Source organism: Arachis hypogaea, chromosome 6 (assembly GCF_003086295.3).
Source record: "Arachis hypogaea cultivar Tifrunner chromosome 6, arahy.Tifrunner.gnm2.J5K5, whole genome shotgun sequence".
NCBI lineage: Eukaryota > Viridiplantae > Streptophyta > Magnoliopsida > Fabales > Fabaceae > Arachis > Arachis hypogaea.
The window spans coordinates 56,174,415-56,179,933 of record NC_092041.1 but is presented as its reverse complement, the minus strand read 5'-3'; the positions used below and the strand labels follow the sequence as shown (position 1 = coordinate 56,179,933).

Genomic DNA, 5,519 nt, shown 5'->3' with positions numbered 1-5,519 from the left:
TGGATTTTCTTCCGTATTGCTTGGAAGAGTACTAGGAGGGAGTTCAGTAATTTTCTTACTCAGCTGACCCACTTGTGCCTCCAAATTTCTAATGGAGGAACTTGTTTCAGTCATGAAACTTTGAGTGGTTTTGATCAGATCAGAGACCATGGTTGCTAAGTCAGAGTGGTTCTGCTTACAACTCTCTGTCTGTTGCTGAGAAGATGATGGAAAAGGCTTGCCATTGCTAAACCTATTTCTTCCACCATTATTATTGTTGAAACCTTGTTGAGGTCTCTGTTGATCCTTCCATGAAAGATTTGGATGATTTCTCCATGAAGGATTATAGGTGTTTCCATAGGGTTCTCCCATGTAATTCACCTCTTCCATTGAAGGGTTCTCAAGATCATAAGCTTCTTCTTCAGATGAAGCCTCCTTAGTACTACCTGGTGCATTTTGCATTCCAGACAGACTTTGAGAAATCATATTGACTTGCTGAGTCAATATTTTGTTCTGAGCCAATATGGCATTCAGAGTGTCAATCTCAAGAACTACTTTCTTCTGATTTGTCCCATTGTTCACAGGATTCCTTTCAGAAGTGTACATGAATTGGTTATTTGCAACCATTTCAATTAGTTCTTGAGCTTCTGTAGGCGTCTTCTTCAGATGAAGAGATCCTCCAGCAGAGCTATCCAAAGACATCTTGGATAGTTCAGAGAGACCATCATAGAAAATACCTATGATGCTCCATTCAGAAAGCATATCAGAGGGACACTTTCTGATTAATTGTTTGTATCTTTCCCAAGCTTCATAGAGGGATTCTCCTTCCTCCTGTCTGAAGGTTTGGACTTCCACTCTAAGCTTACTCAATTTTTGAGGTGAAAAGAACTTTGCCAAGAAGGCATTGACTAGCTTTTCCCAAGAGTTCAGGCTTTCTTTAGGTTGTGAGTCCAACCATATTCTAGCTCTGTCTCTTACAGCAAAAGGGAATAGCATGAGTCTGTAGACCTCAGGGTCAACCCCATTAGTCTTGACAGTGTCACAGATTTGCAAGAATTCAGCTAAAAACTGATGAGGATCTTCCAATGGAAGTCCGTGGAACTTGCAATTCTGTTGCATTAGAGAAACTAATTGAGGCTTAAGCTCAAAGTTGTTTGCTCCAATGGCAGGGATAGAGATGCTTCTCCCATAGAAGTCGGGAGTAGGTGCAGTAAAGTCACCCAGCACTTTCCTTGCATTGTTGGCATTTTTGTTGTTTTCGGCTGCCATGGGTTCTTCTTCTTTGAAGATTTCTGTTAGGTCCTCTACAGAGAGTTGTGCCTTAGCTTCTCTTAGCTTTCGCTTCAAGGTCCTTTCAGGTTCAGGGTCAGCCTCAACAAGAATGCTTTTGTCTTTGCTCCTGCTCATATGAAAGAGAAGAAAACAAGGAAATATGGAATCCTCTATGTCACAATATAGAGATTCCTTGAGGTGTCAGAGGAAAAGAAAAATAGAAGGCAGAGGTAGAAAATTCGAACTTATCAAGAAAGATGGAGTTCGAATTGTGCATTAAGGAATAGTGTTAGTCCATAAATAGAAAGGTGTGAGAAGAGGGGAAGAAATTTTCGAAAATTAAGTAAAAAATTTTAAAAACATTTTGAAAAACACTAATTGATTTTCGAAAATAAGAGTGGAAAAGAAATTAAGTGATTTTTGAAAAAGATTTTGAAATTAGAAAATAAAAAAGATATGATTGAAAACTATTTTGAAAAAGATGTGATTAAAAAGATGTGATTGGTTTTAAAAAGATGTGATTGAGAAGATATAATTTGAAAAACATTTTAAAAAGATTTGATTTTAAAAATAAATGACTTGGCTAACAAGGAAAGATATGATTCAAACATTAAACCTTTCTCAACAGAAAAGGCAACATACTTGAAATGTTGAATCAAATCATTAATTGATAGCAAGTATCTTTGAAAATGGAAAGAAATTGATTTTGAAAAAGATTTGATTGACAAGATTTGATTTGAAAAAGATTTGATTTTGAAAACTAAAAAAAAAATGATTTGAAAACAAAATCTTCCCTCTTGTGCCATCCTGGCGTTAAACGCCCAGAATGGTGCACATTCTGGCGTTTAACACCCAAACTACTACCCTTTTGGGCGTTAAACGCCCAGCCAGGCACCCTGGCTAGCGTTTAAACGCCAGTTTGCCCTTCTTCACTGGGCGTTTTGAACGCCCAGCTTTTTCTGTATAATTCCTCTGCTGTATATTCTGAATCTTTAATACTCTGTATTATTGACTTTGAAAAGACACAAATTAAAAATATTTTTGGATTTTCAATAATCAAAATGTAACTAAAATCAAATAACAATGCATGCAAGACACCAAACTTAGCAGTTTGTATACCATTGACACTAACAAAATGATAATGCATATGAGAAACAACAAACACTCAAGTCAAGAGAATTCAAAGATCATAGTAAGGAAATCATCAAGAACATCTTGAAGATCACTTAAGACACATGAATGAATGCAAGAAGAATAGAAACATGCAATTGACACCAAACTTAACATGAGACTCTAGACTCAAACAAGAAATATTTTTGGATTTTATGATTTTGTAATTTTTTTTTGAATTTTTCAAAAATTAAGTGGAAAAGGAAAACAAAGATATCAAAATTCTTAATGAGAATTCCAGGAATCATGCAATGTTAGTCTAAGACTCCGGTCCAGGAATTAGACATGGCTTCATAGCCAGCCAAGATTTCAAAGAAAGCTCCGGTCCAAAACACTATACATGGCCAATGGCCAGCCAAGCCTTAGCAGATCACTGCTCCAACATCAAGATTGATAGAAATCAACAAGCTCTTGTGATGATAAGTTGAAACCTCGGTCCAATAAAATTAGACTTGGCTTCACAGCCAGCCAGACTTCAACAAATCATCATGACACTCTAGAATTCATTCTTAAGAACTCTGAAGAAGAAATACCTAATCAAAGCAACAAGATGAACCGTCAACTGTCCAAACTCAACAATCCCCGGCAACGGCGCCAAAAACTTGGTGCACGAAATTGTGATCACTACAACTCAAATAATCCCCGGTGATGAATCCAAAAACTTGGCGTTCAATACCATGGCATAAACACAACTTCGCACAACTAACCAGCAAGTGTACTGGGTCGTCCAAGTAATAAACCTTACGCGAGTAAGGGTCGATCCCAGCGAGATTGTTGGTATGAAGCAAGCTATGGTCACCTTGTAAATCTTAGTCAGGCAAACTCAAATGGTTATGAATGATGAATAAAACATAAAGATAAAGATAGAGATACTTATGCAATTCATTAGTGGGAATTTCAGATAAGCGTATGGAGATGCTGTGTTCCTTCCGTCTCTCTGCTTTCCTACTGTCTTCATCCAATCCTTCTTACTCCTTTCCATGGCAAGCTGTATGTAGGGTTTCACCGTTGTCAGTGGCAACCTCCCATCCTCTCAGTGAAAATGTTCAATGCACCCTGTCACGGCACGGCTATTCAGCTGTCGGTTCTCGATCATGTCGGAATAGAATCCAGTGATTCTTTTGCGTCTGTCACTAACGCCCCACAATCGCGAGTTTGAAGCTCGTCACAGTCATTCAATCATTGAATCCTACTCAGAATACCACAGACAAGGTTTAGACCTTCCGGATTCTCTTGAATGCCGCCATCAGTTCTAGCTTATACCACGAAGATTCCGGTTAAAGAATCCAAGAGATATCCACCCAACCTAAGGTAGAACGGAGGTGGTTGTCAGGCACACGTTCATAGGTGAGAATGATGATGAGTGTCACGGATCATCACATTCATCAAGTTGAAGAACAAGTGATATCTTAGAACAAGAACAACCGGAATTGAATAAAAGAACAATAGTAATTGCATTAATACTCGAGGTACAGCAGAGCTCCACACCTTAATCTATGGTGTGTAGAAACTCCACCGTTGAAAATACATAAGAACAAGGTCTAGGCATGGCCGTGAGGCCAGCCTCCCAATGATCTAAGATAGCATAAGAATAAAGATAGCTACCCAGATGAAAATACAATAGAAAAAGGTCCTATTTATAAAGAACTAGTAGCCTAAGGTTTACAAAGATGAGTAAATGACATAAAAATCCACTTCCGGGCTCACTTGGTGTGTGCTTGGGCTGAGCATTGAAGCATTTTCGTGTAGATACTCTTCTTGGAGTTAAACGCCAGCTTTTATGCCAGTTTGGGCGTTTAACTCCCATCCTTGTGCCAGTTCCGGCGTTTAACGCTGGGATTTCTGATGGTGACTTTGAACGCCGGTTTGGGCCATCAAATCTTGGGCAAAGTATAAAGTATCATATATTGCTGGAAAGCCCAGGATGTCTACTTTCCAACGCCGTTGAGAGCGCGCCAATTGGGCTTCTGTAGCTCCAGAAAATCCACTTCGAGTGCAGGGAGGTCAGAATCCAACAGCATCTGCAGTCCTTTTTAGTCTCTGAATCAGATTTTTGCTCAGGTCCCTCAATTTCAGCCAGAAAATACCTGAAATCACAGAAAAACACACAAACTCATAGTAAAATCCAGAAAAGTGAATTTTAACTAAAAACTAATAAAAATATACTAAAAACTAACTAAAACATACTAAAAACATACTAAAAACAATGCCAAAAAGCGTACAAATTATCTGCTCATCACTCCCATGTATCGAAGGTGTCGCACATAGCCCACACCCAGGCACACCTGCTCCAGCATCAACAAGGACGTGGAATGTGCGTCACACCCATGTACACGTCCACTCTCCTTCATCCTTCAAGGGCGTGGGATGTCCTTCACTTGCTTCACGTCCTCTACACACAAAAAGACCTCTGCGAGGTGCACAACAAAAGCTATAAATCACACTCAAGTGCCAAACCAATTCTCAAACCCAATACTTAAGTGAAAGCCCATGGTTTTTAAGGAATCAATTCACCAAGGCTTAGGCTCAGATCACAAAGGAGAATCACTTTTAATTTAAAGTTAATTAGGAAGATATGATCTGATTTTGCTTTAATTAAGTTTGAATATTAGGTTTTTATTTAGTTTTAAGGTATAAAAGGATTCAGATAAACTTTGGATCGAGACTTTTGGGGATTTTTCTTGTCTTACATTATTTTCAAATCCTATTTTTGGTCTGTACTATGAGTCACTAATTTCCTTAGTTAAGATTAGGAGTTCTGTTGATTATGATGGATTGATGTTATTACTTTTATGTTGATTAATGCATTGATGTTTTCTTTAGAAGCAAGTTTTTGTTCTTCATCTAAAAGGGGTTTGAATGTATTGAAAAATAATTTTAACCTAATTGAATCTTGTTTTTAACTTGGAAAAGTTAATTACTGGAATTGATTTTAAACTTCTTCTCACAATCCCATAAGGTTTTTTAAAACTAGTTTTGATATGTGAGGTAAAACCAACTAGGTTAAATCTCTAAGAATTGTGTGGCTTGAATCAGAAATTGTGTTTAACCTCTTTTTTTAAATAATTGACTAAGGAATTAGCAATTAATTAGGTTAA

At 37.7% G+C, this 5,519-nt stretch overlaps 1 non-coding gene across 1 annotated transcript; it reads left to right on the top strand.

The window, feature by feature from the left end:
• The first annotated feature begins 735 nt into the window (after positions 1-735).
• On the top strand, positions 736-843 carry LOC112700356 (small nucleolar RNA R71). Its single transcript, XR_003153263.1, has one exon. It is a non-coding gene; the product is annotated as a small nucleolar RNA R71 (small nucleolar RNA).
• Positions 844-5,519: the final 4,676 nt, after the last annotated feature.